Genomic DNA, 11,036 nt, shown 5'->3' with positions numbered 1-11,036 from the left:
TACCAATAGACGGGAGACCAAACTATCGCCCACTGGTAATTGATTGACAAGTGAATGGAGGGGAGAAGTGGACTAAAAATAGGCGGGATTTTTTTCGGTAGAGTTATACGATTGGTCACTACAGACGATGATTGATATGTATAAAAGCCAATCAAAAATCCAGACGGTCCAGCTCACCCTCCTATTGGCTCCTCTAAATCAGCTGGGCTGTGAATTCTGGAAGGTTAGTAACAGTGACAGCTGTTCCACTTCAGAGGTGGTTGCACTTCAGTGCTGGGCCTCCACTCCTCCATATGTCCATAACTTGTTCCAAATTGGCTGCAGCTGTTGGGTGCCCAGCTCTGGAGTGTCAGAGGTGCCGAGCTCCCAATTACTAACTGGCTTTGTGGGCGCTCAGCACCTCTGCAACATCAGAGACACATCAATCAACAGCCACTTTTTTTGGAAACTGATGTGATCAGCTACCCTGTTCCACCACAGAGGTGGTTGCATTTCATTGCCTTCCTGTACGGAAAGTGCTGTGGGATCCTGTGTGATGAAGGAAGTTACATATTAATACCTAATAAATTAATTCCTTTTACATATTATTATGAACTGTATCACATACTACAGTGCTAGGGGCTATCCAAATACTCAAGCGCTGTCCTTGCTGCCAGGAACTCACAATCCAAGAGCAAGCAGGCAAGGAAAAGGAGGTTAAGGGAACATGCAATTTAAATGATAGATCTCTGCCTTTTAGAATCCCTTGCCTTGTTCCTGGCTCTATTCTTGAGGCCAAATCATCAAAAGAGCAAGATTGTCAAATGTTCAGCACGCAAGACTGGAAACAGATTTTCAAAAGAGCTCAACTCCTGTTTAAAAACAGCAAGGAGTCCGGTGACACCTTAAAGACTAACAGATTTATTTGGGCATAAGCTTTCGTGGGTAAAAAACCTCACTTCTTCAGATGCCCCACGAAAGCTTATGCCCAAATAAATCTGTTAGTCTTTAAGGTGTCACCGGACTCCTTGTTGTTTTTGTGGATACAGACTAACACGGCTACCCCCTGATACTTAACTCCTGTTTAGGCACCTAAACAAGAGCCAAATGCTAAGAATCCAGCAGCTCCCAATGTGACATGGCCACAAGTACTCGTTCTTTTTGCTAATACAGACTAACACGGCTACCACTCTGAAATCAGAGTACAGACAGAGGCTACTGTTTACATGCAACTAGACCTGATTTACCATTATCCCTTGTGTGGAATCTAGCAGGACTGGGTGGAGGCTCTTGAAAACTGATGTCTGCCGAAGCTGGCTGAAGAGGTCATTCTGAAACTCCAGGGGGCATCAAATGCTTCTGAATTTGCAAATCAGGTCTCAGGGTTCCTGCAGTACTCACTCTGTCCTATGTGGCAGAGTGATATTTGCCAACCAGATGGTCTGGCCAGAGTTTGAAAACACAGGAAAAACATATTCCATGCATTTGTTCTCTCTTTCTTCCTTTCTCTTTATAATAATAAGGGCCCATTTGATTGCTCTGGGCATTCTTACAACAATTTAAAGAGAACATAGGGGCCAATACAATTCACTAAAGGTACAATCTAGCCCACTGGATGGCCCTGACCTCAAAATACAATCTGTTTGAAACACCTAGCACGCCTTTGGGTACCACACAAATCAAATATTAATGATTATAGGTTAATAATTAGGGCTGTCAAGCGATTAAAAAAATTGCACAATTAAAAAAATGAATCGCGATTAATCGCGCTGTTAAACAATAATAGAATTCCATTTATTTAAATATTTTTGGATGTTTTCTACATTTTCAAATATATTGATTTCAATTACAGCACAGAATACAAAGTGTAAAGCGCTCACTTTGTATTTATTTTTGATTTGCACTGTAAAAAGCAAAAGAAATAGTATTTTTCAATTCACCTAAAACAAGTACTGGAGTGCAATCTCTTTATCATGAAAGTTGAACTTACAAATGTTAGAATTATGTACAAAAAAACCCTGCATTCAAAAATAAAACAATGTAAAACTTTAGAGCCTACAAGTCAACTCAGTCCTACTTCTTGTTTGTCTGAGTGATTGTCTGAACAAGTTTGGTTACAATTTGCAGGAGATAATGCTGCCCACTTCTTGTTTACAATGTCACCTGGAACTGAGAACAGGCATTCACATGGCACTGTTGTAGCCGGCAGTGCAAGATATTTTCGTGCCAGATGTACTAAAGATTCATATGTCCCTTCATGCTTCAACCACCATTCCAGAGGACATGCTTCCATGCTGATCACGGGTTCTGCTCAATAAAGATCCAAAGCAGAGCGGACGGACGCATGTTCATTTTCATCATCTGAGTCAAATGTCACCAGCAGAAGGCTGATTTTCTCTGTTGGTGGTTCGGGTTCTGTAGTTTCTGCATTGGAGTGTTACACTTCTGAAAGCATGCTCCACACCTCGTCCCTCTCAGATTTTGGACGGCACTTCAGATTCTTAAACCTAGGGTCGAGTGCTGTAGCTATTTTTAGAAACCTCACATTGGTACCTTCTTTGTGTTTTGTCAAATCTGCTGAGAAAGTGTTCTTAAAATGAACATGTGCTGGGTCATCATTTAAGACTGCTATAACATGAAAGGCGGGTAAAACAGAGCAGGAGACATACAATTTCCCCCCCAAGGAGCTCAGTCACAAATGTAATTAATGCATTATTTTTTTTACGAGCATCATCAGCATGGAAGCATGTCCTCTGGAATGGTGGCCGAAACATGAAGGGGCATACGAATGTTTAGCATATCTGGCATGTAAATACCTTGCAACAGCGGCTACAAAAGTGCCATGCGAACGCCTGTTCTAATTTTCAGGTGACATTGTAAAGAAGAAGCAGGCAGCAGTATCTCCCGTAAATGTAAACAAACTTGTTTGTCTTAGCAATTGGCTGAAAAAGAAGTAGGACTTTGTGGACTTGTAGGCTCTAAAGTTTTACACTGTTTTGTTTTTGAGTGCAGTTATGTAACAAAAAAAATCTACATTTGTAAGTTACACTTTCAGGATAAAGAAATTGCACTACAGTACTTGTATGAGGTGAACTGAAAAATACTATTTCTTACTAGGAGGGTGGTGAAGCACTGGAATGGGTTACCTAGGGAGGTGTTGGAATCTCTTTCCTTAGAGGTTTTTAAGATCAGGCTTGACAAAGCGCTGGCTGGTATGATTTAGTTGTGAATTGGTCCTGCTTTGAGCAGGGGGTTGGACTAGATGACCTCCTGAGGTCCCTTCCAACCCTGATATTCTATGATTCTATGATTTTGTTTATAATTTTTACAGTTCAAATATTTGTAATCAAAAATAATGATATAAAGTGAGCACTGTGCACTTTGTATTCTGTGTTGTAATAGATATCAATATATTTGAAAATGCAGAAAAAACAAAAATATTTTATAAATTTCAATCGGTATTCTATTGTTTAACAGGTGCGATTAATCGCAATTAATTTTTTTCACCACAATTAATTTTTTGGAGGTAATTGCATGAGTTAGCTGCGATTAATCAACAGCCCTATTAATAATCCATGTTCTTGCCCATCAATAATAATCATAAACTCGATGCCTGGTGTTATTTATTATTATATCATTTGTATTGCAGTAACACTTACTAGCACCTGTCTGGAACCAGGAGCCCACTGCGCTAGCCGCTGTACGAACACAGAACAAAAAGACAATCCCTTCCCTAAAGAGCTTAACCCTAGGGGCCCGATCCTGCTCCCATTAAAGTCAAAAAGGGGGATTTGTCATTGACTTCAATGGAACAAGATAGGGCCTTCTGTCCCTGAACTGGCTTCTTCCCTCAACGGGCCGACCCAGCTCCCGTCACGGTACAACATCAAGGGAAAGACTCCCCTTGACTTCTGGGGGAGTTGGATCAGACTGCAAACGTGCAAGGAAAAAAGGGGTGGTTTTTGCATCCTGTTGGGAAAGTTGATTTGGGCGGAGGAGCAGAAGAGGGTTCCCGAAGCTGGACTGTAATCGACAACACCTGTGCTGTCACCCATCCCCCTGGGGGAAAAGCCACGAGGTCACCAATGAGCACAAGTGCTCAGGACTTTGGCTTTAAGCAGCTCCATCAGGACAGCTGTCCTCGACTCCGTTCCGAATCAGAGCAAACCGTGCCCCAGGACCTGCAGCCCACCGTACCCCAGCACCACACTAAGGTCAGCACTGGCTCAGAGAGCGCCCCCTCCTGGATCGTCTATGCCACTCCCTGAGGTGTTCCCTGGTACAAGATCCTCTTGGGACTAATTTTAAAGCCCAACCTGCATGCCACTCGCACCCAAGCGGGTCAAGTCGTTTTCAGATTTGACCCCAGCCCACGCTTCCCCACAAACCTGAATCAGCCCTGCCACCACCGCCTTGTCCTCGGAGCTCAGCTTGCGGGGGGTGGGGTGGGGTGGGGGGGTGTTTCCGCTCTCTGACCCGCACCCACGCTCCATCTCTGGCTGTCTCATGCCTGTGGGGTCTGTGCTGTGGCAGCAGCGTGTGCTGCCCCCACCAGCCCCACTGCCTCGTGGCGCTGCGACTCATAGACTCATAGACTTTAAGGTCAGAAGGGACCATTATGATCGTCTAGTCTGACCTCCTGCACAACGCAGGCCACGGAATCTCACCCACCCACTCCTGTAACAAACCCCTAACCTATGCCTGAGTTATTGAAGTCCTCAAATCGTGGTTTAAAGACCTCAAGGTGCAGAGAATCCGCCAGCAAGTGACCCATGCCCCATGCTGCAGAGGAAGGCAAAACCCCCCAGGGCCTCTGCCAATCTGCCCTGGAGAAAAATTCCTTCCCGACCCCAAATATGGCCATCAGCTAAACCCTGAGCATGTGAGCAAGACTCACCAGTCAGCACCCAGGAAAGAATTCTCTGTAGTAACTCAGATCCCACCCCATCTAACATCCCATCACAGGCCATTGGGCATATTTACCGCTAATAGTCAAAGATCAATTATTTGCCAAAATTAGGCTATCCCATCATACCATCCTCTGCAGGCTTACCCCACAGCACAGCAAGACAGCGGCAGTGGGGCAGACAGGTGCTGCCCCATGGACCCCATGGGCACGAAGAGGTGATCAGAACCAACCCCAGCCCCTAGAGGGGTGGGTTGTTCGCCGACCTGACCCAGAGGCTTGTAGTCAGTGGCCATTAGGTGCAGGTTGGGTTGCAGGTCTCATCTCAGTATCATCCTAGCTAGATTTACGTAGGAGGGCTGAGGAGATCTCAGGCCGTCGTGCAAAGGGAGTTCAGAGTTTGGAGGGGGTGTACCACCAAGACCCCCCTCGCCCAGGGAGAAAGCGTCATTTGGGCACAGAGCTCTCTCCCAGCTGCGGGCACCGGGATCCCCCCCCCAGCTCCTGGAACTGGCTCCCCGGGCGGCCGGAGAATTCAGCGGATGACTGAGATCTTACTAGGATTCCAGCTGTAGCCTGGGCTTTGATCTTCCTTCAAACAGAGAGCAGGCAAAGGATTTTACAGACCTCCCCCCTGCCCGCCCCCGGCCTGCCCGCGGACTGCGGTAGGGAAGGCAGGTCCCAACATGCCCCACAGCCGTAGAACCAAGGCCTAGTGGGCTGGAAAGAGGAGCTTCTTCCAACTCAGTGCAGGCCCCTTAGGCCCTGAAAGACTTTGGGGGGCCAGGAGAATTGGGGGTGCCCAGGGCCCGAGTGGCAGAGAGACTCAGGGAAAGGCCCCATTTGCCCCACCCCTAGATATCGGTGCAGCAGGGATCTTCCCAATAGTCCACCCTCCTCCCTGTCCCCAAGTGACAGGACTTCCCTCGTTCCCCTGCGGATTGCTTCCGAGGGGAAGTGCCTCAGCACAGGCCTGGCTTGGGGATTAAGGGGGGATTCGCACCACTCGGCTCCAGAGGCCAGGAGAGGCTGGGGAAAAGCAGCAGCTGGAGGTGAAGGAACTGGGCTGGGAAGGGTCAGGTTGGCTGGAGGAAGGGAATGGAGCAGGGAGAGGAGGAGCGGTGAGGGACAGGCCACAGCGCTGGAAGCAGGGGGAGACAGAACAGAGCACTAAGAAGGCAGAGGAGCCAGGGGAGGGGAGGGGTGGCAGGTGGGAAATCAGGCAGGGAACGGGATTGGGATGGGCGTGGAGCTGAGATGGGAGACCCCAGGTCCAGGAAAGGGGACCAGGCGCCCTGGCAGTTTCATGCGTCAGTAGCTGGCAGCTACAAGCGATGGTCCTTTCTAATGCCTCGGGGAATCACCAGATGGGGCTGGAGGGGAAGCCCCGTTTAGTGGTTAGACAACGGTGGGGGATGAAGGGCACCGAGGGACTCCGGACTCCTGGGTTCTGTTCTTGGCTCTGGGAGGGAGTGCCACTTAGTGGTTAGAGCAGGAGACCGCTAAGGCCATGGGGTCCTTTTCCTGGCTTTGGCAGGGAGCCTGGGGTGGACTTCTGGATTCTCTTCTCAGCCCTGCCACTGACCTGCTATGTGGTCGTGGCCACGGTGAGCTGGGAAGAAGCGGCCTTGCCTGCCTCTCCGAGGGGCGCGTGGCTCAGTGCGTGATGGAGACCCTCGCCCAGAAGGAGGGAGAGGCATGTTTCCAGCCAGCCGGGACTTTCCATCCAAGCCTCAAGGAAGAGACTAGCTCCAGCGCAGCTGAGGGTCCATCCACACGTGCACTCAGGAGCCCGATCGCAGTGGCCTGTGGGCTCTGAAGGGCCTGGGGCGTTAATGCCACTGGCTTGGCTTCTGCCCGATGGCAGCCCTCCTGTGGTCAGAGCACCCTGCAGGGTGGGGCCTCGTGGCTTCTCCCTGGAGCAGCAGTAGAAGTTCGGAGGCTCCTGGGTTTATCACCAGTATGGGGGAGGGGGCTTTAAAGTGGCTACAGCCAATCTCCCCATCCCTCTTCTGGGCCTGAGGGCCCTATGGGGGCAGGTGCAGAGCAGGGGAAGTGCGTGCTTTGGGTTGGGGTGAGGGGCTCTTCCTTAGCTGCTCCCCTTTGTCTGATGGGCAGAGACAGACTCCCCCTGCCCCCAAAGCCTAGAGCTTCTCCCAGCCAGGCTTGGAGGACGTAGGTTGGGAGGGGGGCTGGCCTGTAGACAGAGTGCGGGGGTCTGTAGGGGGACATGGGCAATGGAGGACGCTGCCTAGCTCCAGGAACCTGTCCGTCACAGGGCCCGGCTCGTGCACCTTGATGGCCAAACATCCCCAATGCAGGGCAGGTCCGGCGGAGGGCTGAGACGAGATGTGGGGGGTGAGAGGGAGCCCAGAGTGCTGGGTCACTGGCTGGCAGGCAGGGGCGCTGGAACACTTTGCATAGTGGAGGTGCTGAGAGCCATTGAACCAAATTGCAAGCCCTGTATATAGTGGAAGCCACTTCAAGCCAGGTGGTGCAGCCGCACCCCTAGTTCCAGCACCTATGCCGGCAGGGAGAGGGTTAACAACCGCAAAGCTAGCACAGGCGTCCGCTTTCCCTGCTGGGATCGGAGGGGAGGGGAGCACGGCTGGGCCTCGCTGGAGTGCGGGGGTGCCCATGGGGGGAGGGGAGGCTCTAGTGAAGGGGTCTGAGGGCAGCCCTGCTGAGCGTGTCACAGCCCCCCCGGTGCTTGATCTGCTGAGGAGATGAGTTTGCCGCGACCCAGCTGGGGAGCCTTAGCGCTCATGCGGGGAGCTCGGGCGGGTCCCCAGTTCAATCCTGGCGCATTGGCCAAGCTAGCAGCCATCACGCATGCAGCTGCCACTAGATCACTCCTGTCACTGTCTCGCTCGCCTCTTGTGGCTGTGGGCGGTGAGGAGCCGGGAGATGCTGGGTCACGCTCCCCCCTTTGCAAGGGCTGCGGTGGGGCGGCCGTGCGGCGTCTTTCCTTACAGCACCGCCCCATGCCGGGCGATGCTATGTTCCTAGTGACTCTGCAAAACTCAGAGGCTAACAGTCAATTATCCAATTAGAGAGGGGAATCGCCTCCTGGCCCAGCCCGGCGGAGCTGCACCTCTAATAGGCAACTCTGAAATAGCTGGATGAAGTGGTTATTAGGCTGCAGAAGACACATGCATAGGAGGGGTTCAGAATTCCAGCCACCCTTGCTTTCAGGCAGGCAGTGTTGTCTAGTAGTCGGAGCTCAGGGCTAGGACACCTGGGTTCTTCTCCTGGCTCTGGGCAGTGGTACCAATGTGATCAACTCACATTTCAAGAGGTGGGAAACGGATCTGCAAGAGATCTTCCAAAACCGCGGCGGGTCCCCAAGTCCCTGTTTCATTCGGGGAATGCTTGCTAGGTCGACAGGGCTCAAATTGCAGATTTTCCCTCCTTAGCTTTCCAGGCATCACTGTCCACGCTGCTCCTTGAGCTATAGGCTGTGGGGCCCTCTGAGCTCCCCAGCTAAGCAGGCTTGGGCCAGCTGGAAGACGGGCAGGTATTCAGGATGAGGTGCTGGGGTGGTCGCTAGTGCTCTTCCCAGTGAGTCAATACTGCCCCAGTGAGATTCTATAGGGTGCAGGAAGAGGTGTGGGTAACATTAAGCCATGTTCTCCTCTCTGAGTCACTGCTGGCCAAAAGCCCCTCCCTCTTTCTGACAGAGCTCCTGATAGTCATTAAATATCCCCAGCTGCTTTTGCAAGAGCAGAGGGGACAACACCCAGCTCTCACCACTGCTTTTCCATCAGCAATTCTCAAAGCACTTTACAAAGGAGGTCAGTAGCATGATCCCTGGTTTACAAATGGGGAAACTGAGGCACAGCAAGGTGCCATGACTTGCCCTAGGTCACCCAGCAGCGCCAGGAGTTGAACCCTCGTCTCTGGAGTCCTAGATCGGGACTTGATCTATTAGGCCACAGTGGTATAACAGAATCAGGGGACTACAGCTAAAAGTCAGAGAGGACCCCCTTTGGACTCGGTAATGAGGAGCTCCAGGCTGGATTGCCGCAGGTTTAGTCCCCCGTGGCAATCCCAGGATGCACTGCACACCAGGCACCCAGGACTTTGCTCAGGGTGGTTAATTGGATAATTGCTTTGATTATCAAGGGAGTGGGCAGAGATCTGAGCTCCAGTATTCCCCTCTCCCCCCCACGGAGAGAAACCCAACTCCCTTAAGGCCTATCTCTCCCATTCCCACTGTGAGTCAGGAGCCCGGAGCCTCCCAATCCCCCCACCTCAGCGACTCTGAAAGGGCTTGTGAAGACTGAACTCAAAGCCACCGGCTGGTGCCTAGTCACCACTCCTTTGCATCATCCCCTGCAGGGTTGTGACTTCTAAACCCAGCAGCCTGGGCCATGGGCCTGGGGAGCACTTGTCCAAGAAAGGGTTAAACATCATATGCTGCTTTCTGCCCAGGGCTGTCACGGATTCACCGCCATCCCCATGCTGATTTGGCAGCCTCTGGTCTGGGGTAATTGACAACTGGGATAGCAGGGGGCTGCAGGGTGGGAGTGAGGGGTATCGGCAGAGCTCTGTGTGGGTTGCGGCCCAGGACTGGGATAGCAGGGGGGATGTCGGTCAGGAGTGAGGGGTATCGGCAGAGCTGTGGGGAGGGCTGTGGGGTAGGAGTGAGGGGTATCAGCGGAGCTGCGGTGGGTGGGTTGCCCAGGACTGGGATAGCAGGGGGATGTCAGTCAGGAGTGAGGGGTATCGGCAGAGCTGTGAGGGGGGGGGGAGGGCTGTGGGATAGGAGTGAGGGGTATTGGCAGAGCTGTGTGTGGGTCGCCCAGGATAGCAGGGGGCTGTGGGGTGGGAGTGAGGGGTATCCGCAGAGCTGTGGGGGGAGGGGCTGTGGGGGGGAGTGAGGGGTATCGGCAGAGCTGTGGGGGGGGCTGTGGGATAGGAGTGAGGGGTATCGGCAGAGCTGTGTGTGGGTCGCCCAGGATAGCAGGGGGCTGTGGGGTGGGAGTGAGGGGTATCCGCAGAGCTGTGGGGGGAGGGGCTGTGGGGTAGGAGTGAGGGGTATCAGCAGAACTGCGGGTGGGTGGGTCGCCCAGGACTGGGATAGCAGGGGGATGTCGGTCAGGAGTGAGGGGTATCCGCAGAGCTGTGGGGGGGGAGGCTGTGGGGTAGGAGTGAGGGGTATCAGCAGAACTGCGGGTGGGTGGGTTGCCCAGGACTGGGATAGCAGGGGGGATGTCGGTCAGGAGTGAGGGGTATCAGCAGAGCTGTGGGTGGGTTGCCCAGGACTGGGATAGCAGGGGGCTGTGGGGTGGGAGTGAGGGGTATCGGCAGAGCTGTGGGTGGGTCGCCCAGGACTGGGATAGCAGGGGGATGTCGGTCAGGAGTGAGGGGTATCAGCAGAGCTGTGGGTGGGTCGCCCAGGACTGGGATAGCAGGGGGCTGTGGGGTGGGAGTGAGGGGTATCGGCAGAGCTGTGGGTGGGTCGCCCAGGACTGGGATAGCAGGGGGGCCGTAGGGGTTACTCAATGGGGACGATACCCTGGCCAGCCCCTCCTGCCTTTTGCTCTGTTTGGCCCGGGCCCAGAGGGGCAGGGCTGGGACTCCACTTCTGACTGTACAGATAAGTGCCTGCGGTGCACTAGGAATCCTGTCGCCGGGGGTGGATTCGGCACCATAAATAAACCCGCGTTGTCTCTCCCACCTGTGTTTATCTGTCTATGGCAGGGCTTCCGCCCATCAAGGAGGAGCCATCTGGACCGTCAAATGTGACAGGGGAGGCGGTGAGGGCAAGGAATAAGGAAGGGGAGAGGGGCAGCCAGGGGGGACGGGATGGGACTCAAATTCAGCCGCAGTCCCAATCGCTCTCTCTTCATGCTCCACCCCAGGGAGCTCAACGACCAATGCTTTGGCTGATGTATCAAAGCTCGTTCGACAAGTGCCCATCCACCGATTTGAATGGGCTTTGGACCCGTCTCTGAACCTTGCCAGCGGGATGGGGACCGTGGCCTGGGGAAGAGTTCCCGAGGATCCGTGAGCGGCGCCAGCAGAAGGGTGTGAAGGGAGGTGGGGAAAGAACGGACAATGGCCCCTAGAAATGGAAAGGATCAGGAGCAAGTGTCCTCCTCACAGTGTCTCCTGCCCATGTGCCTCCGGCCTGCAGGGCAGAGGG

The sequence above is a fragment of the Emys orbicularis genome, chromosome 25 (genome assembly GCF_028017835.1).
Source record: "Emys orbicularis isolate rEmyOrb1 chromosome 25, rEmyOrb1.hap1, whole genome shotgun sequence".
NCBI lineage: Eukaryota > Metazoa > Chordata > Testudines > Emydidae > Emys > Emys orbicularis.
The sequence above is the reverse complement of the archived record's forward strand: the minus strand, read 5'-3'. Positions refer to the sequence as shown.